This window comes from Oncorhynchus masou, chromosome 7, assembly GCF_036934945.1.
Source record: "Oncorhynchus masou masou isolate Uvic2021 chromosome 7, UVic_Omas_1.1, whole genome shotgun sequence".
Lineage (NCBI taxonomy): Eukaryota > Metazoa > Chordata > Actinopteri > Salmoniformes > Salmonidae > Oncorhynchus > Oncorhynchus masou.
This window is the reverse complement of record NC_088218.1, coordinates 27,317,319-27,339,797: the sequence shown is the minus strand read 5'-3', so window position 1 is coordinate 27,339,797 and position 22,479 is coordinate 27,317,319.

Here is a 22,479-nt window from a genome sequence, read left to right as displayed (position 1 = left end):
TTCTTAAAGATATCCATAAAAAGTGTTGTTTAAAGTTTGCCACAAGCCACCTGGGAGACACACCAAACATGTGGAAGAAGGTGCTCTGGTCAGATGAAACCAAAATTGAACTTTTTGGCAACAATGCAAAATGTTTTGTTTGGTGTAAAAGCAACACAGCTCATCACCCTGACCACACCATCCCCACTGTCAAACATGGTGGTGGCAGCATCATGGTTTGGGCCTGCTTTTCTTCAGCAGAGACAGGGAAGATGGTTAAAATTGATGGGAAGATGGATGTAGCCAAATACAGGACCATTCTGGAAGAAAACCTGATGGAGTCTGCAAAAGACCTGAGACTGGGACGGAGATTTGTCTTCCAACAAGACAATGATCCAAAACATAAAGCAAAATCTACAATGGAATGGTTAAAAAATAAACATATCCAGGTGTTAGAATGGCCAAGTCAAAGTCCAGACTTGAATTCAATCAAGAAATTGTGGAAAGAACTGAAAACTGCTGTTCACAAATGCTCTCCATCCAACCTCACTGAGCTCGAGCTGTTTTGCAAGGAGGAATGGGAAAAAAAATTCAGTCTCTCGATGTGCAAAACTGATAGACATACCCCAAGCGACTTACAGCTGAAATCGCAGCAAAAGGTGGCGTTACAAAGTATTAACTTAAGGGGGCTGAATAATTTTGCATGCCCCAATTTTTCAGTTTTTGATTTGTTAAAAAAGTTTGAAATATCAAATAAATGTCGTTCCACTTCATGATTGTGTCCCACTTGTTGTTGATTCTTCACAAAAAAATACAGTTTTATATCTTTATGTTTGAAGCCTGTTCGCAAAGGTCGCAAAGTTCAAGGGGGCCGAATACTTTCGCAAGGCACTGTTTATATATATATAATATTGTGTCAATCTAGAACAGGATTATTTAGTGTGGATGCAATTTGAATGCAGTTGATGGAGAGAGAAAGACTGTGTGAGTGCTCACGCGTGCACTGATATTCAAGCTGCAATAAAAATGTAAAATAAATTTGTATATATCATCTTTACAATTAATAAATAAGGTGACCCCGAAAGCCATATAGAGATGGGTAAATCAGACACACATTCCGTCTTTATATTACTGCATAGACCTATATTGCTGCAGAAAATGCAGGCCGACCTGTCACAAAAAAAGTAAGTTACCATGATGAGATGATAGGTCTAATGTACATGCATTGTGAACTGTGCTCCATACTGAGATGGGTTGTCTGTCCCCACCCTGAGCGTTGTTGATTCATCATGCAGAGGCCATAGAGAAGCCAGATTTAGACATTGCATGTAATTTAACAGTTCCATTTCACACCATGTGTTCATATAAATAATTTATTATAATTTACCCGTACCTCGCAGTTATTTGTCCTGTGAAAAGGGAGTGGTTTTGGGTGGCAAATCCCGGGAGCTGGGTTCTCGCCATTCAACCATAGTGCCCACTATCTTCTCTCTCTCCCCCTTGAAACGTCAACGTACTTTCAGTAGCAGTTCCTATAGGTGTACTGAATTGTTTGGATTTGAAAACTGGTTAAGGTATGGAGAAATGCTGGATGCAAGAGCAATATATTTAAGTGTTTTATTTATTTATTTATTTATTACCTCCCCCCAATTTCTGCCAAAACATCCGGTGATTTTGCAGAAATACTCATAATAAACGTTTATAAAAGATACTAGTGTTATTCACAGAATTAAAGATAGACTTCTCCTTAATGCAACTGCTGTGTCAGATTTCAAAAAATCTTGACGGAAAAAGCATAATCTGAAAACGGCGCTCAGAACCCAAAACGGCCAGAGGAATATCCACCATTTTGGAATCAACAAAGTTAGAAACAACACCATAAATATTCACTTACCTTTGATGATCATCATCAGAAGGCACTCCCAGGAATCCCAGTTCGACAATAAATGACTGATTTGTTCCATAAAGTTCCATCATTTATGTCCAAATAGCCACTTGTTAGCGTGTTCAGCCCAGTAATTCATCTTCATGAGGCGCAGGCACTTCATCCAGACAAAAACTCAGTTCCGTTACAGTCCTTTAGAAACATGTCAAACGAAAAAGCACTGGAACGAGAAGTAAGTCTGTCGGGAGCGCACGTCATGAGACCAAGGCTCTCTGCCAGACCACTGACTGAGGTCTTATGAGCCCCTCCTTCATAGTGGAATCCTCAAACCAGTTTCTAAAGACGGTTGACATCTAGTGGAAGCCCTAGGAAGTGCAGTCTCATCCATATCTCAATGCCCGCTTTGAGGACAAATGCCCGCAACCAAAACATGCGGACTCTCCTTCACTGCAGCCGACGTCAGTAAAACATTTAAACGTGTTAACCCTCGCAAGGCTGCAGGCCCAGATGGCATCCCCAGCCGCGCCCTCAGAACATGCGCAGACCAGCTGGCTGGTGTGTTTACGGACATATTCAATCAATCCTTATCCCAGTCTGCTGTTCCCACATGCTTCAAGAGGGCCACCATTGTTCCTGTTCCCAAGAAAGCTAAGGTAACTGAGCTAAATGACTACCGCCCCGTAGCACTCACTTCCGTCATCATGAGGTGCTTTGAGAGACTAGTCAAGGACCATATCACCTCCACACTACCTGACACCCTAGAACCACTCCAATTTTGCTTACCGCCCAAATAGGTCCACAGACGATGCAATCTCAACCACACTGCACACTGCCCTAACCCATCTGGACAAGAGGAATACCTATGTGAGAATGCTGTTCATCGACTACAGCTCAGCATTTCACACCATAGTACCCTCCAAACTCGTTATCAAGCTTGAGACCCTGGGTCTCGACCCCGCCCTGTGCAACTTGGGTACTGGACTTCCTGATGGGCCGCCCCCAGGTGGTGAGGGTAGGTAACAACATCTCCACCCCGCTGATCCTCAACATTGGGGCCCCACAAGGGTGCGTTCTGAGCCCTCTCCTGTACTCCCTGTTCACCCACGACTGCGTGGCCACGCACGCCTCCAACTCAATCATCAAGTTTACGGACGACACTACAGTGGTAGGCTTGATTACCAACAACGAAGAGACGGCGAGGTGAGGGCCCTCGGAGTGTGGTGTAAGGAAAATAAACTCACAATCAACGTCAACAAAACTAAGGAGATGATTGTGGATTTCAGGAAACAGCAGAGGGAGCACCCCCCTATCCACATCGATGGGACAGTAGTGGAAAGTTTTAAGTTCCTCGGCGTACACATCACAGACAAACTGAATTGGTCCACCCACACAGACAGCATCGTGAAGAAGGCGCAGCAGCGCCTCTTCAACCTCAGGAGGCTGAAGAAATTTGGCTTGTCACCAAAAGCTCTCACAAACTTCTACAGATGCACAATCGAGAGCATCCTGTCGGGCTGTATCACCGCCTGGTACGGCAACTGCTCCGCCCACAACGGTAAGGCTCTCCAGAGGGTAGTGAGGTCTGCACAACGCATCACCGGGGGCAAACCACCTGCCCTCCAGGACACCTACACCACCCGATGTCACAGGAAGGACATAAAGATCATCAAGGGTAACAACCACCCGAGCCACTGCCTGTTCACCCCGCTATCATCCAGAAGGCGAGGTCAATATGGGTGCATCAAAGCAGGGACCGAGAGACTGAAAAACAGCTTCTATCTCAAGGCCATCAGACTGTTAAACAGCCACTGCTAACTTTGAGTGGCTGCTGCCAACACACTGACTCAACTCCAGCCACTTTAATAATGGGAATTGATGGAAATTGATGTAAAATATATCACTAGCCACTTTAAACAATTCTACTTAATATAATGTTTACATACCCTACATTATTCATCTCATATGTATATGTATATACTGTACTCTATATCATCTACTGCATCTTTATGTAATACATGTATCACTAGCCACTTTAAACCATGCCACTTTATTTACATACCCTACATTACTCATCTCATATGTATATACTCTACTCGATACCATCTACTGCATCTTGCCTATGCCGTTCTGTACCATCACGCATTCATATCTTTATGTACATATTCTTTATCCCTTTACACTTGTGTGTATAAGGTGGTAGTTTTGGAATTGTTAGGTTTGATTACTCGTTGGTTATTACTGCATTGTCGGGACTAGAAGCACAAGCATTTCGCTACACTCGCATTAACATCTGCTAACCATGTGTATGTGACAAATAAATTTGATTTGATTTGTACTCGGTAGGCCAAGCTTTGAAAAACTACAAACCTCAATGTCCCACTTCCTGGTTGGATTTTTCTCAGGTTTTCGCCTGCCATATGAGTTCTGTTATACTCAGACATCATTCAAACAGTTTTAGAAACTTCAGAGTGTTTTCTATCCAATACTAGTAATAATATGCATATATTACCATCTGGGACAGAGTAGAAGGCAGTTCAATCTGGGCACGCTATTCATCCAAAAGTGAAAATGCTGCTCCCTATCCCAAGAAGGTTAACAGAATGAATGGGGAGTCATTTAGTAGGTATGTGCTGAACCTTCACATGGACTGTGTCTAAAATGCCACCACCCTAGTCCCTAAAAGAAGTGCTCTTCATAATGCAGGGCTGCTCAACCCTGGAGAGCTACCCTCCTGTAGGTTTTCGCTCTATCCCCAGTTGCAACTAACATGAGCTTATCAACCAGTTAATTGTTAGAATCAGGTGTGCAAGATTAGGTTGGAGCAATAATTAGAATAATTATTTTTTTTAAATTCATTACGAGAGACGACATGCATGCTCAATCAAGATGTCAGCCCTAATGATGGTCCGAAGACCGCATGAATGGGTTTTTGAAAATGTCTTTATTTCTCTGCCCTGAATGTCCCTGCTCAGCTGCTGTAGCTACTGGGGTAGAAGGGGGATGGATGGAGGGGGGGGAGTTGAGTTGGTGATGGCTGAAAGGATTGGTCCATATTTTAAACAGTGAAGTCCTCAATTTCAAAACAAATGACATCAACGATGCTACGTGAAGACCAAGGGTTAGTCTTCACATATTCTTTTAGGACCGTGTTCTAATTTGGACCTATTGTAAATTGAGCATTTAAATCAATGGAAGAATTAGGCGAGAACTCGAGTTATGCGCCTAAATTTCAAGTTGGTATTAGTCCCTGAGTGGCGGTAGCTGCAGGGTATTGCGTGTTTGTGTGTGTGTGTGTGTGTGTCTGTTTTTGATTGTGTGGCAGGTGAGGGACTGCAGCTCTGTCTGTCAGTCTGTTCCTCTGTGTATTCGGCTGGGTTGGGTAGAGAGAAGACTCTGCATATCAATGGATGTCTGCCTCAGTCTGTCCCCATTGACAGGAGGTAGGACGATTTAGAGCAACGCATACACATCCTCTTGTCAGCGCACCACCAGAGCACCAGCCAGGCCTGCTAATTAAGGCCATGGTCATTAAAGGAACTTCTAGCATTTATGCCTGTGCTGGTACCCCTCTAATGAAGCTCTCACTCCTGCCCCAGAATCAATACCTGCCTTGGGTCACATCATTAGTATGAGTGGGAGAGGTTGGGAGTCTAGTTTGTTTGTGGGTATGTGTGTGGGTGTGTATGCATAAATTTGTATATTTGTGTGTGTGTGGGTTACCAAACTTGGTGAACTCCTGCTCTTTTTCTCTCTCTCATCTTATATTGGTCTGTCGTCTCTTTCCGTGTAATGCAGAGTGCATTCTACATATATGGGTCCTGTGTTGTATGGTTCCTGTGTCTTCCTGTGATTTTATTGGAGCTCTCTCTCTCTCTCTCTTTTTATTTCTCTTGCTCTCAGTGAGCGTGACCAGAAGCTCAGGAGAGAGCTCCAGCAGGCCTGTGCTGCGCCCGCTTACTAAGAGCTAGGGGTCATACGCCGCAGAGCCCTTGACTACGACCCACCACGAGTGAGTGTGGGGGCGTGCGTGTGCACGCGCATGTGTGCTCGGACACATTATGCATCTGTGTGGGTGCTTGAATGTATGAGTGGGGACATGAATGTGTGTGTGTCCTCACTTGGAGTCCTCTGGCTCGCCTCCTGCTGTGCCTACGCAGATCACAGCGACTAGATTAACCACCACAAGTGGTTTACGCGCATCATCTCAGCAGAACATGGAGATTAACTCCATGATAATCCATACTTCGAGTCCCTGCCCACTGCCTAGAGATATCAAGTGTCTATCTGCTCGCTTCCCAAATGGCACTCTATTCCTTAGAAAGTGCTCTTCTTTGGACCAGAGCCCGAGCTTGGGTGCCATTTGGGACAAACATACCCTGGCTCTGAGAGAAAGGAGATCCTAAGCACTCTATATACTGAGGGTACAAAACATGTCTCTTTCCATGACAAAGACTGACCAAGTGAATCCAGGTGAAAGCTATGATCCCTTGTTGATGTCAACTGTTAAATCCACTTCAATCAGTGTAGATGTGGCTAGTATGTGTTAGACAGGTTTAAGCCTTGAGACAATTGAGACATGGATTGTGTATGTGTGCCATTCAGAGGGTGAGTGGGCAAGACAAAATATTTAAGTGCCTTTGAACGGGGTATGGTAATAGGTGCCAGGCTGCAATGCTGCTGGGTTTTTCACGCTCAACCGTTTCTCCGGTGTATCAAAATGGTCCACCACCCTCGGGACATCGAGCCAACTTGACACAACTGTGGGAAGTGTTGGAGTGAACATGGACCAGCATCCCTGTGGAACGATTTCAACACATTGTAGGGTCCAAGCAGCGAAAGAATTGAGGCTGTTCTGAGGGCAAAAGGGGGTGCATCGATCCATTTTTTTTCATAGAGCCTGCCTGGCTGTTTTATTTGTAGCTCTCTCTTGTTAGGATTAAGTGTTCTACAGTCGCCTCTTTCTCTCTCTGTCTCTCTCTTTAAGCAAATAACCATTTAAGGTGGTGACATTTTCATATGATCTTTTTAGCTCTACTGCTCAGCTGAAACAAACATGCTCTCTTTCTTTCCTCTCTTGCACACTTCTGGCTGCGCGTGTGGAACCGTCTTATACCGTTATCCAAACACTGAGACAATTAAACCATCCTCATGCTCCCCGGTTCTGTTTGATCCGTCAAAGAACATTATTCACACGCTGAAACAGCCTAACGATGCCTCTTGGAATCGGTTGTTGTGTGTTCCTTCGAATACCCTTTGTTCAAACACAGTTAGGAGACAGTGAGTGTGAGGCAACTCGCCATCCTCTCATTGTTCGTTGCTGTGGAAACACACACCACGTCAAACAGCACAGCTGTAGGGGCTTCCCCTGAGGCAGCTGCTTATGGAACATTATCATTTAAACAGAGACTCCAATGAAATCACAGGCAGAGACCGAAAGCATATTGAGACCTTATAGAAGCATGTTAAACCTATTTACTGTATAGCCTATGTAGAATGTGTGAGGTAAACCTTGAGAACAAAATTGAAATACTGTAAGTTAAATGGGAAGAGACAGCAGACCAATCGTCACAATGTATACACAGAGAGGGAGAAAATCAAATCAAATCAAATTGTATTTGTCACATACACATGGTTAGCAGATGTTAATGCGAGTGTAGCGAAATGCTTGTGCTTCTAGTTCCGACAATGCAGTAATAACCAACAAGTAATCTAACTAACAATTCCTAAACTACTGTCTTATACACAGTGTAAGGGGATAAAGAATATGTACATAAGGATATATGAATGAGTGATGGTACAGAGCAGCATAGGCAAGATACAGTAGATGGTATCGAGTACAGTATATACATATGAGATGAGTATGTAAACAAAGTGGCATAGTTAAAGTGGCTAGTGATACATGTACATAAGGATGCAGTCGATGATATAGAGTACAGTATATATGTATGCATATGAGATGAATAATGTAGGGTAAGTAACATTATATAAGGTAGCATTGTTTAAAGTGGCTAGTGATATATTTACATCATTTCCCATCAATTCCCATTATTAAAGTGGCTGGAGTTGAGTCAGTGTCAGTGTGTTGGCAGCAGCCACTCAATGTTAGTGGTGGCTGTTTAACAGTCTGATGGCCTTGAGATAGAAGCTGTTTTTCAGTCTCTCGGTCCCAGCTTTGATGCACCTGTACTGACCTCGCCTTCTGGATGATAGCGGGGTGAACAGGCAGTGGCTCGGGTGGTTGATGTCCTTGATGATCTTTATGGCCTTCCTGTAACATCGGGTGGTGTAGGTGTCCTGGAGGGCAGGTAGTTTGCCCCCGGTGATGCGTTGTGCAGACCTCACTACCCTCTGGAGAGCCTTACGGTTGAGGGCGGAGCAGTTGCCGTACCAGGCGGTGATACAGCCCGCCGGGATGCTCTCGATTGTGCATCTGTAGAAGTTTGTGAGTGCTTTTGGTGACAAGCCGAATTTCTTCAGCCTCCTGAGGTTGAAGAGGCGCTGCTGCGCCTTCTTCACGATGCTGTCTGTGTGAGTGGACCAATTCAGTTTGTCTGTGATGTGTATGCCGAGGAACTTAAAACTTGCTACTCTCTCCACTACTGTTCCATCGATGTGGATAGGGGGTGTTCCCTCTGCTGTTTCCTGAAGTCCACAATCATCTCCTTAGTTTTGTTGACGTTGAGTGTGAGGTTATTTTCCTGACACCACACTCCGAGGGCCCTCACCTCCTCCCTGTAGGCCGTCTCTTCGTTGTTGGTAATCAAGCCTACCACTGTTGTGTCGTCCGCAAACTTGATGATTGAGTTGGAGGCGTGCGTGGCCACGCAGTCGTGGGTGAACAGGGAGTACAGGAGAGGGCTCAGAACGCACCCTTGTGGGGCCCCAGTGTTGAGGATCAGCGGGGAGGAGATGTTGTTACCTACCCTCACCACCTGGGGGCGGCCCGTCAGGAAGTCCAGTACCCAGTTGCACAGGGCGGGGTCGAGACCCAGGGTCTCGAGCTTGATGACGAGCTTGGAGGGTACTATGGTGTTGAATGCCGAGCTGTAGTCGATGAACAGCATTCTCACATAGGTATTCCTCTTGTCCAGATGGGTTAGGGCAGTGTGCAGTGTGGTTGAGATTGCATCGTCTGTGGACCTATTTGAGCGGTAAGCAAATTGGAGTGGGTCTAGGGTGTCAGGTAGGGTGGAGGTGATATGGTCCTTGACTAGTCTCTCAAAGCACTTCATGATGACGGAAGTGAGTGCTACGGGGCGGTAGTCGTTTAGCTCAGTTACCTTAGCTTTCTTGGGAACAGGAACAATGGTGGCCCTCTTGAAGCATGTGGGAACAGCAGACTGGTATAGGGATTGATTGAATATGTCCGTAAAAACACCAGCCAGCTGGTCTGCGCATGCTCTGAGGGCGCGGCTGGGGATGCCGTCTGGGCCTGCAGCCTTGCGAGGGTTAACACGTTTAAATGTTTTACTCACCTCAGCTGCAGTGAAGGAGAGACCGCATTTTTCCATTGCAGGCAGTGTCAGTGGCACTGTATTGACCTCAAAGCGGGCAAAAAAGTTATTTAGTCTGCCTGGGAGCAAGACATCCTGGTCCGTGACTGGGCTGGATTTCTTCCTGTAGTCCGTGATTGACTGTAGACCCTGCCACATGCCTCTTGTGTCTGAGCCGTTGAATTGGGATTCTACTTTGTCTCTGTACTGACGCTTAGCTTGTTTGATAGCCTTACGGAGGGAATAGCTGCATTGTTTGTATTCAGTCATGTTACCAGACACCTTGCCCTGATTGAAAGCAGTGGTTCGCGCTTTCAGTTTCACGCGAATGCTGCCATCAATCCAAGGTTTCTGGTTAGGGAATGTTTTAATCGTTGCTATGGGAACGACATCTTCAACGCACGTTCTAATGAACTCGCACACCGAATCAGCGTATTCGTCAATGTTGTTATTTGACGCAATACGAAACATGTCCCAGTCCACGTGATGGAAGCAGTCTTGCAGTGTGGAGTCAGCTTGGTCGGACCAGCGTTGGACAGACCTCAGCGTGGGAGCTTCTTTTTTTAGCTTTTGTCTGTAGGCAGGTATCAGCAAAATGGAGTCATGGTCAGCTTTTCCGAAAGGGGGACGGGGCAGGGCCTTATATGCGTCGCGGAAGTTAGAGTAACAGTGATCCAAGGTTTTTCCGCCCCTGGTTGTGCAATCAATATGCTGATAAAATTTAGGAAGTCTTGTTTTCAGATTAGCCTTGTTAAAATCCCCAACAATAATGAGTGCAGCCTCCGGATAAATGGTTTCCAGTTTGCAAAGAGTTAAATAAAGTTCGTTCAGAGCCATCGATGTGTCTGCTTGGGGGGGATATATACGGCTGTGATTATAATCGAAGAGAATTCTCTTGGTAGATAATGCGGTCTACATTTGATTGTGAGGAATTCTAAATCAGGTGAACAGAAGGATTTGAGTTCCTGTATGTTTCTTTCATCGCACCATGCCACGTTAGCCATAAGGCATACACCCCCACCCCTCTTCTTACCAGAAAGGTGTTTGTTTCTGTCGGCGCGATGCGTGGAGAAACCCGTTGGCTGCACCGCTTCGGATAGCGCCTCTCCAGTGAGCCATGTTTCCGTGAAGCACAGAACGTTACAGTCTCTGATGTCCCTCTGGAATGCTACCCTTGCTCGGATTTCATCAACCTTGTTGTCAAGAGACTGGACATTGGCAAGAAGAATGCTAGGAAGTGGGGCACGATGTGCCCGTCTCCGTAGTCTGACCAGAATACCGCCACGTTTCCCTCTTTTTCGGAGTCGTTTTTGGGTCGCTGCATGCGATCCATTCCGTTGTCCTGTTTGTAAGGCAGAACACAGGATCCGCGTCGCGAAAAACATATTCTTGGTCATACTGATGGTGAGTTGACGCTGATCTTATATACAGTAGTTCTTCTCGACTGTATGTAATGAAACCTAAGATGACCTGGGGTACTAATGTAAGAAATAACACGTAAAAAAACAAAAAACTGCATAGTTTCCTAGGAACGTGAAGCGAGGCGGCCATCTCTGTCAGCGCCGGAAGTAAATCTAGTGTTTCAACGTTTCATTCACTCTGGCAATTGTTGCGCCCGTGTCTCCCTGCGTAGCCTATATTGTGCCCTCCTTTCAGCTGTCTGTCTTTGCTCTTTTCAGCAGCCTAGTTTGGTAGCCTTGAATGTTTTAAGATTTAATGACACATGAGTATTGCGCTGCTCATACGAGGTCACACAAGGCCCATTCTTCTGTTGTGCCTCGTACCGCTGTGGGGAAAATGTTTAATTGAAAAGAATACAGAGGAGCGTGTAGCATTTCTCCATCTTTAAATATATATATATATATATTACAAACACACAGAGGGGCAAAAAAGTATTTAGTCAGCCAGCAATTGTGCAAGTTCTCCCACTTAAAAAGGTGAGAGAGGCCTGTAATTTTCATCATAGGTACACTTCAACTATGACAGACAAAATGAGAAAAGAAATTCCAGAACATCACATTGTAGGATTTTTTAATGAATTTATTTGCAAATTATGGTGGAAAATAAGTATTTGGTCACCTACAAACAAGCAAGATTTCTGGCTCTCACAGACCGATAACTTCTTCTTTAAGAGGCTCCTCTGTCCTCCACTCGTTACCTGTATTAATGGCACCTTATTATCAGTATAAAAGACACCTGTCCACAACCTCAAACAGTCACACTCCAAACTCCACTATGGCCAAGACCAAAGAGCTGTCAAAGGACACCAGAAACAAAATTGTAGACCTGCACCAGGCTGGGAAGATTGAATCTGCAATAGGTAAGCAGCTTGGCAATTATTAGGAAATGGAAGACATACAAGACCACTGATAATCTCCCTCGATCTGGGGCTCCACGCAATGTCTCACCCCATGGGGTCAAAATGATCACAAGAACGGTGCGCAAAAATCCCAGAACCACACGGGGGGACCTAGTGATTGACCTGCAGAGAGCTGGGACCAAAGTAACAAAGCCTACCATCAGTAACACACTATGCCACCAGGGACTCAAATCCTGCAGTGCCAGACGTGTCCCCCTGCTTAAGCCAGTACATGTCCAGGCCCATCTGAAATTTGCTAGAGAGCATTTGGATGATCCAGAAGAAGATTGGGAGAATGTCATATGGTCAGATGAAACCAAAATATAACTTTTTGGTAAAAACTCAACTCGTTGTGGTTGGAGGACAAAGAATGCTGAGTTGCATTCAAAGAACACCATACCTACTGTGAAGCATGGGGGTGGAAACATCATGCTTTGGGGCTGTTTTTCTGCAAAGGGACCAGGACGACTGATCTGTGTAAAGGAAAGAATGAATGGGGCCAGGGGCATTGAAGATGAAACGTGGCTGGGTCTTTCAGCATGACAATGATCCCAAACACACCGCCTGGGCAACGAAGGAGTGGCTTCGTAAGAAGCATTTCAAGGTCCTGGAGTGGCCTAGCCAGTCTCCAGATCTCAACCCCATAGAAAATCTTTGGAGGGAGTTGAAAGTCCGTGTTGCCAAGCAACAGCCCCAAAACATCACTGCTCTAGAGGAGATCTGCATGAAGGAATGGGCCAAAATACCAGCAACAGTGTGTGTGAACCTTGTGAAGACTTACAGAAAATGTTTGACTTCTGTCATTGCCAACAAAGGGTATATAAGAAAGTATTGAGAAACTTTTGTTATTGACCAAATACTTATTTTCCACCATAATTTGCAAATAAATTCATTAAAATCCTACAATGTGATTTTCTGGATTTTTTTTCTCATTTTGTCTGTCATAGTTGAAGTGTGCCTATGATGAAAATTGCAGGCCTCATCTTTTTAAGTGGGAGAACTTGCACAATTGGTGGCTGACAATACTTTTTTGCCCCACTGTACGTATATTTAGGCATTTTCACAAACGTACAATAACAGCAAACATAAAATACAATAAGGGTACGTTTTTCTGTGTCCTTTCTGTTTAATTGTTTTTCACTGTTGTCTTTTAATGGTAGAAAGGGAGTACACAATCCTGCTTCGTTTACTCCTCAATAAAACATATTTGAGGTATAAAATACAATAAGGGAATTTAACCAACAAGATATTGTACTCCCCTCCATCCCTGGCTAAAATATCTCCCAACTTATCTCAAAAACATTCCACAGTTCTTTGAGGAGAAAAGCGCAGATTGTGAATTGGTGCTTCGTTCAAACCTTTTATCCACACATATATGAATATAGGTGTGTGATCCTTTTCTCGTCTTTTCTTGTCTGTGACTCCTGTATGCTCTCTCGTGTTCCCTCTCCTTTTCATCACATGTTCCCCTTTCTCTCTAGATTTATCTTGACCAGTCAGTCTCAGTACACTCGGTACAGACGTCCGTCTCGGTACACTCGGTACAGACGTCAGTCTCGGTAGACTCGGTACAGACGTCAGTCTCGGTACACACGTCAGTCTCGGTACACTCGGTGCAGACGTCAGTCTCGGTACACCCGGTGCAGGCGTCAGTCTCGGTACACCCGGTGCAGACGTCAGTCTCGGTACACCCGGTGCAGACGTCAGTCTCGGTACACCCGGTGCAGACGTCAGTCTCGGTACACTCGATGCAGACGTCAGTCTCGGTAACACCCGGTGCAGACGTCAGTCTCGGTAACACCCGGTGCAGACGTCAGTCTCGGTACACTCGGTGCTCGTCAGTCTCGGTGCAGACGTCAGTCTCGTTGCACTCGGTGCAGACGTCAGTCTCGGTACACTCAGTGCAGACGTCAGTCTCGGTACACTCGGTGCAGACGTCAGTCTCGGTACACTCGGTGCAGACGTCAGTCTCGGTGCAGACGTCAGTCTCGGTACACTCGGTGCAGACGTCAGTCTCGGTACACTCGGTGCAGACGTCAGTCTCGGTACACTCGGTGCAGACGTCAGTCTCGGTACACTCGGTGCAGACGTCAGTCTCGGTGCAGACGTCAGTCTCGGTACACTCAGTGCAGACGTCAGTCTCGGTGCAGACGTCAGTCTCGGTACACTCGGTGCAGACGTCAGTCTCGGTACACTCGGTGCAGACGTCAGTCTCGGTACACTCGGTGCAGACGTCAGTCTCGGTGCAGACGTCAGTCTCGGTACACTCGGTGCAGACGTCAGTCTCGGTACACTCGGTGCAGACGTCAGTCTCGGTGCAGACGTCAGTCTCGGTACACTCGGTGCAGACGTCAGTCTCGGTGCAGACGTCAGTCTCGGTACACTCGGTGCAGACGTCAGTCTCGGTACACTCGGTGCAGACGTCAGTCTCGGTACACTCGGTGCAGACGTCAGTCTCGGTACACTCGGTGCAGACGTCAGTCTCGGTACACTCGGTGGAGACGTCAGTCTCGGTACACTCGGTGCAGACGTCAGTCTCGGTACACTCGGTGCAGACGTCAGTCTCGGTACACCCGGTGCAGACGTCAGTCTCGGTACACCCGGTGCAGACGTCAGACTCGGTGCAGACGTCAGTCTCGGTACACTCGGTGCAGACGTCAGTCTCGGTGCAGACGTCAGTCTCGGTACACCCGGTGCAGACGTCAGTCTCGGTACACCCGGTGCAGACGTCAGTCTCGGTACACCCGGTGCAGACGTCAGTCTCGGTACACCCGGTGCAGACGTCAGTCTCGGTACACCCGGTGCAGACGTCAGTCTCGGTACACCCGGTGCAGACATCAGTCTCGGTGCACCCGGTGCAGACGTCAGTCTCGGTGCACCCGGTGCAGACGTCAGTCTCGGTGCACCCGGTGCAGACGTCAGTCTCGGTACACCCGGTGCAGACGTCAGTCTCGTTACACTCGGTGCAGACGTCAGTCTCGTTACACTCGGTGCAGACGTCAGTCTCGTTACACTCGGTACAGACGTCAGTCTCGGTACACTCGGTACAGACGTCAGTCTCGGTGCAGACGTCAGTCTCGGTACACTCGGTGCAGACGTCAGTCTCGGTACACTCGGTGCAGACGTCAGTCTCGGTACACTCGGTGCAGACGTCAGTCTCGGTACACTCGGTGCAGACGTCAGTCTCGTTACACTCGGTGCAGACGTCAGTCTCGTTACACTCGGTGCAGACGTCAGTCTCGTTACACTCGGTACAGACGTCAGTCTCGGTACACTCGGTACAGACGTCAGTCTCGGTGCAGACGTCAGTCTCGGTACACCCGGTGCAGACGTCAGTCTCGGTACACCCGGTGCAGACGTCAGTCTCGGTACACCCGGTGCAGACGTCAGTCTCGGTACACCCGGTGCAGACGTCAGTCTCGGTACACCCGGTGCAGACGTCAGTCTCGGTACACCCGGTGCAGACGTCAGTCTCGGTACACCCGGTGCAGACGTCAGTCTCGGTGCACCCGGTGCAGACGTCAGTCTCGGTGCACCCGGTGCAGACGTCAGTCTCGGTGCACCCGGTGCAGACGTCAGTCTCGGTGCACCCGGTGCAGACGTCAGTCTCGTTACACTCGGTGCAGACGTCAGTCTCGTTACACTCGGTGCAGACGTCAGTCTCGGTACACTCGGTGCAGACGTCAGTCTCGGTACACTCGGTGCAGACGTCAGTCTCGGAACACTCGGTGCAGACGTCAGTCTCGTTACACTCGGTGCAGACGTCAGTCTCGTTACACTCGGTGCAGACGTCAGTCTCGTTACACTCGGTGCAGACGTCAGTCTCGGTACACTCGGTGCAGACGTCAGTCTCGGTGCAGACGTCAGTCTCGGTACACTCGGTGCAGACGTCAGTCTCGGTGCAGACGTCAGTCTCGGTACACTCGGTGCAGACGTCAGTCTCGGTACACTCGGTGCAGACGTCAGTCTCGGTACACTCGGTGCAGACGTCAGTCTCGGTACACTCGGTGCAGACGTCAGTCTCGGTACACTCGGTGGAGACGTCAGTCTCGGTACACCGGTGCAGACATCAGTCTCGGTACACTCGGTGCAGACGTCAGTCTCGGTACACCCGGTGCAGACGTCAGTCTCGGTACACCCGGTGCAGACGTCAGTCTCGGTACACCCGGTGCAGACGTCAGTCTCGGTACACCCGGTGCAGACGTCAGTCTCGGTACACCGGTGCAGACGTCAGTCTCGGTACACCCGGTGCAGGCGTCAGTCTCGGTACACCCGGTGCAGACGTCAGTCTACACCCGGTGCAGACATCAGTCTCGGTGCACCCGGTGCAGACGTCAGTCTCGGTGCACCCGGTGCAGACGTCAGTCTCGTGCACCCGGTGCAGACGTCAGTCTCGGTACACCCGGTGCAGACGTCAGTCTCGTTACACTCGGTGCAGACGTCGGGGGAGACGTCAGTCTCGTTACACTCGGTACAGGCGTCAGTCTCGGTACACTCGGTACAGACGTCAGTCTCGGTGCAGACGTCAGTCTCGGTACACTCGGTGCAGACGTCAGTCTCGGTACTCGGTGCAGGCGTCAGTCTCGGTACACTCGGTGCAGACGTCAGTCTCGGTACACTCGGTGCAGACGTCAGTCTCGTTACACTCGGTGCAGACGTCAGTCTCGTTACACTCGGTGCAGACGTCAGTCTCGTTACACTCGGTACAGACGTCAGTCTCGGTACACTCGGTACAGACGTCAGTCTCGGTGCAGACGTCAGTCTCGGTACACCCGGTGCAGACGTCAGTCTCGGTACACCCGGTGCAGACGTCAGTCTCGGTACACCCGGTGCAGACGTCAGTCTCGGTACACCCGGTGCAGACGTCAGTCTCGGTACACCCGGTGCAGACGTCAGTCTCGGTGCACCCGGTGCAGACGTCAGTCTCGGTGCACCCGGTGCAGACATCAGTCTCGGTGCACCCGGTGCAGACGTCAGTCTCGTACACCCGGTGCAGACGTCAGTCTCGTTACACTCGGTGCAGACGTCAGTCTCGTTACACTCGGTGCAGGCGTCAGTCTCGTTACACCGGTACAGGCGTCAGTCTCGGTACACTCGGTACAGACGTCAGTCTCGGTGCAGACGTCAGTCTCGGTACACTCGGTGCAGACGTCAGTCTCGGTACACTCGGTGCAGACGTCAGTCTCGGTACACTCGGTGCAGACGTCAGTCTCGGTACACTCGGTGCAGACGTCAGTCTCGGTACACTCGGTGCAGACGTCAGTCTCGGTACACTCGGTGCAGACGTCAGTCTCGTTACACTCGGTGCAGACGTCAGTCTCGTTACACTCGGTGCAGACGTCAGTCTCGGTACACTCGGTACAGACGTCAGTCTCGGTGCAGGCGTCAGTCTCGGTACCCGGTGCAGACGTCAGTCTCGGTACCCGGTGCAGACGTCAGTCTCGGTACACCCGGTGCAGACGTCAGTCTCGGTACACCCGGTGCAGGCGTCAGTCTCGGTACACCCGGTGCAGACGTCAGTCTCGGTACACCCGGTGCAGACGTCAGTCTCGGTACACCCGGTGCAGACATCAGTCTCGGTGCACCCGGTGCAGACGTCAGTCTCGGTGCACCCGGTGCAGACGTCAGTCTCGGTGCACCCGGTGCAGACGTCAGTCTCGGTGCACCCGGTGCAGACGTCAGTCTCGTTACACTCGGTGCAGACGTCAGTCTCGTTACACTCGGTGCAGACGTCAGTCTCGGTACACTCGGTGCAGACGTCAGTCTCGGTACACTCTGTGCAGACGTCAGTCTCGGAACACTCGGTGCAGACGTCAGTCTCGTTACACTCGGTGCAGACGTCAGTCTCGGTACACTCGGTGCAGACGTCAGTCTCGGTACACTCGGTGGAGACGTCAGTCTCGGTACACTCGGTGCAGACGTCAGTCTCGGTACACTCGGTGCAGACGTCAGTCTCGGTACACCCGGTGCAGACGTCAGTCTCGGTACACCCGGTGCAGACGTCAGTCTCGGTGCAGACGTCAGTCTCGGTACACTCGGTGCAGACGTCAGTCTCGGTGCAGACGTCAGTCTCGGTACACCCGGTGCAGACGTCAGTCTCGGTACACCCGGTGCAGACGTCAGTCTCGGTACACCCGGTGCAGACGTCAGTCTCGGTACACCCGGTGCAGACGTCAGTCTCGGTACACCCGGTGCAGACGTCAGTCTCGGTACACCCGGTGCAGACGTCAGTCTCGGTACACCCGGTGCAGACATCAGTCTCGGTGCACCCGGTGCAGACGTCAGTCTCGGTACACTCGGTGCAGACGTCAGTCTCGGTGCAGACGTCAGTCTCGGTACACTCGGTGCAGACGTCAGTCTCGGTACACTCGGTGCAGACGTCAGTCTCAGTACACTCGGTGCAGACGTCAGTCTCGGTCTCGGTGCAGACGTCAGTCTCGTTACACTCGGTGCAGACGTCAGTCTCGTTACACTCGGTGCAGACGTCAGTCTCGTTACACTCGGTACAGACGTCAGTCTCGGTACACTCGGTACAGGCGTCAGTCTCGGTGCAGACGTCAGTCTCGGTCAGTCTCACCCGGTGCAGACGTCAGTCTCGGTACACCCGGTGCAGACGTCAGTCTCGGTACACCCGGTGCAGACGTCAGTCTCGGTACACCCGGTGCAGACGTCAGTCTCGGTACACCCGGTGCAGACGTCAGTCTCGGTACACCCGGTGCAGACGTCAGTCTCGGTACACCCGGTGCAGACGTCAGTCTCGGTACACCCGGTGCAGACGTCAGTCTCGGTGCACCCGGTGCAGACGTCAGTCTCGGTGCACCCGGTGCAGACGTCAGTCTCGTTACACTCGGTGCAGACGTCAGTCTCGTTACACTCGGTGCAGACGTCAGTCTCGGTACACTCGGTGCAGACGTCAGTCTCGGTACACTCGGTGCAGTCAGTCTCGAACACTCGGTGCAGGCGTCAGTCTCGTTACACTCGGTGCAGACGTCAGTCTCGTTACACTCGGTGCAGACGTCAGTCTCGTTACACTCGGTGCAGACGTCAGTCTCGGTACACTCGGTACAGACGTCAGTCTCGGTACACTCGGTGCAGACGTCAGTCTCGGTACACTCGGTGCAGACGTCAGTCTCGTTACACTCGGTGCAGACGTCAGTCTCGTTACACTCGGTGCAGACGTCAGTCTCGTTACACTCGGTGCAGACGTCAGTCTCGGTACACTCGGTACAGACGTCAGTCTCGGTGCAGACGTCAGTCTCGGTAACACCCGGTGCAGACGTCAGTCTCGGTAACACCCGGTGCAGACGTCAGTCTCGGTAACACCCGGTGCAGACGTCAGTCTCGGTAACACCCGGTGCAGACGTCAGTCTCGGTGCACCCGGTGCAGACGTCAGTCTCGGTGCACTCGGTGCAGACGTCAGTCTCGGTACACCCGGTGCAGACGTCAGTCTCGGTACACTCGGTGCAGACGTCAGTCTCGTTACACTCGGTGCAGACGTCAGTCTCGTTACACTCGGTACAGACGTCAGTCTCAGTACACTCGGTGCAGACGTCAGTCTCGGTACACTCGGTGCTGATGTCAGTCTCGGTACAGACGTCAGTCTCGGTACACTCGGTGCAGACGTCAGTCTCGGTACAGACGTCAGTCTCGGTACACTCGGTGCAGACGTCAGTCTCGGTGCAGACGTCAGTCTCGGTACACTCGGTGCAGACGTCAGTCTCGGTACACCCGGTGCAGACGTCAGTCTCGGTACACCCGGTGCAGACGTCAGTCTCGGTGCACCCGGTGCAGACGTCAGTCTCGGTGCACTCGGTGCAGACGTCAGTCTCGGTACACCCGGTGCAGACGTCAGTCTCGGTACACTCGGTGCAGACGTCAGTCTCGGTGCAGACGTCAGTCTCGGTACACCCGGTGCAGACGTCAGTCTCAGTGCAGACGTCAGTCTCGGTACACTCGGTACAGACGTCAGTCTCGGTACACCCGGTGCAGACGTCAGTCTCGGTGCAGACGTCAGTCTCGGGACACTCGGTACAGACGTCAGTCTCGGTGCAGACGTCAGTCTCGGTGCAGACGTCAGTCTCGGTGCAGACGTCAGTCTCGGTACACTCGGTACAGACGTTAGTCTCGGTGCAGACGTCAGTCTCGGTACACTCGGTACAGACGTCAGTCTCGGTGCAGACGTCAGTCTCGGGGCAGACGTCAGTCTCGGTGCAGACGTCAGTCTCGGTACACTCGGTGCAGACGTCAGTCTCGGTACAGACGTCAGTCTCGGTACACTCGGTGCAGACGTCAGTCTCGGTACTGACGTCAGTCTCGGTACACTCGGTGCAGACGTCAGTCTCGGTACACCCGGTGCAGACGTCAGTCTCGGTGCAGACGTCAGTCTCGGTACACTCGGTGCAGACGTCAGTCTCGGTACACTTGGTGCAGACGTCAGTCTCGGTACACTCGGTGCAGACGTCAGTCTCGGTGCAGACGTCAGTCTCGGTACACTCGGTGCAGACGTCAGTCTCGGTACAGACGTCAGTCTCGGTACACTCGGTGCAGACGTCAGTCTCGGTACACTCGGTGCAGACGTCAGTCTCGGTACACTCGGTGCAGACGTCAATCTCGGTACAGACGTCAGTCTCGGTGCAGACGTCAGTCTCGGTACACTCGGTGCAGACGTCAGTCTCGGTACACTCGGTGCAGACGTCAGTCTCGGTACACTCGGTGCAGACGTCAGTCTCGGTACACCCGGTGCAGACGTCAGTCTCGGTGCAGACGTCAGTCTCGGTGCACTCGGTGCAGAGGTCAGTCTCGGTACAGTCGGAAGTTTACATACAAGTCGGAAGTTTACATACTTAGCTTGGAGTCATTAAAACTTGTTTTTCAACAACCCCACAGATTTCTTGTTAACAAACTATAGTTTTGGCAAGTCGGTTAGGACGTCTACTTTGTGCATGACACAAGTCATTTTTCCAAAAATTGTTTACAGACAGATTATTTCACCTATAATTCACCTTATCACAATTCCAGTGGGTCAGAAGTTTACATACACTAAGTTGACTGTGCCTTTAACCTGTTGAAACTCCCCATCCCGGATCCGGGATCGTGACTAAAGCCTCGGGCTCATTAGCATAACGCAACGTTAACGATTTCTGAAAATCGCAAATAAAATGAAAATAATGCGCCTGCTCTCAAGCTTAGCCTTTTCTTAACAACACTGTCATCTCAGATTTTCAAAATATGCTTTTGAACCATAGAAATTGACTAATTTGTGTAAGAGTATGCTAAGCTAGCTTTTTGAGTATCATTTAGCACGCAACATTTTCACAAAAACCAGATAACCAAATAAATAAAATCATTTACCTTTGAAGAGCTTCGGATGTTTTCAATGAGGAGACTCTCAGTTACATACCAAATGCGCAGCTTTTCCTGAAAGCGTCTGTGTAGGAGAAATCGTTCCGTTTTGTACATCGCATTTGGCTACCGAAAATTCAGTCACCTACAACGTCAAACTTTTTCCGAATTAACTCCATAATATCGACCGAAACATGGCAAACGTTGTTTGGAATCTGTCAGGATTTGGCCAGGGTTGTTCCAGTTGTTTGTCAGTAGATGTCCCCATTGTGCTTTTTGTCCCTGTGTTTTTCCCTTGACCCCATTATTGTTTGCACCTGTGTCTCGTTTTCCCCTGATTGTATTTAAACCCTTTGTTTCCCTCAGTTCTGTGCTCTGTGTTTGTATGTTAGCACCCTGCCCTAGTGTTCTGTGTGCTCTTGTCGATTCCGGGTAACGTTCTTGTGGTATTCTGTTTTTTGTTTTTGTTTAGTTTTGGTGAGTTTCTTTTTAGGTCTTTTTGTGTTTTACCTTCCACCTTTTGGATTTGCCATTTTTGTTTTTTAGGATTTTTCTTTATTAAATACACCGTCTTAAGTACTGCTGTGTCTGCCTCATCTTCTGGGTTCTGCTGTCTATTCGTGGCTCAGTTGGTTAAGTGACTGGTTCTCACTCCGGAGACCCAGGTTCGAAACCGGGTCCTGACAGAAACACAGAGCCAAAAATGAACCCAGAGGCAGCCAGTTCCCAGGACCTTTTTGCCACGCTGTCCCACCACCAGGAGACTGTCCAACGCCACGAAGCCGCCCTGGTTCAGCAAGAGGCCTTAATGGCTAGACATTCTCATCTTCTGTCGGAGATGCTGACTTCCATTAAGCAAATATCTGATCGACTTACCCCGGCAACAGTTCCCGTCCCAGTACCTCAAGTTCACGTACCCATGGCAGTTAACCCCCTGGCTGAACCTCGTCTTCCACCTCCCCAACGGTTCTCAGGTGATCCAAGTGCTTGTAAAGGGTTTCTCACTCAATGTTCTCTCTCCTTTGAGCTGCAACCCTCGTCGTTTCCCACCGACCGGTCTAAGATCGCATATATCATCACCCTGCTGTCGGAAAAAGCCCTGGCCTGGGCTACTGCTGTGTGGGATGCCCATAGTTCCTGCTGTGCCAGCTCTCTGCCTTTGCTGAGGAATTCAAACGAGTGTTTCAAGGCCCAAGCAGTGGTTCTGACTCAGCCAAACAGCTCCTGACTCTCCATCAAGGTTGGCGCAGACGGACTATGCCATCCAGTTCCGCACGGTGGCAGCAGCGAGTGGCTGGAACAAGGCGCTCACGGTGTGCTTTCTGAAAGGCCTTTCCGACACTATCCAAGATGAACTGGCCACTCGGGAACCACCGGACAATCTCGAGTCCCTGATCAAGTTGGCCTCACGCATTGACCA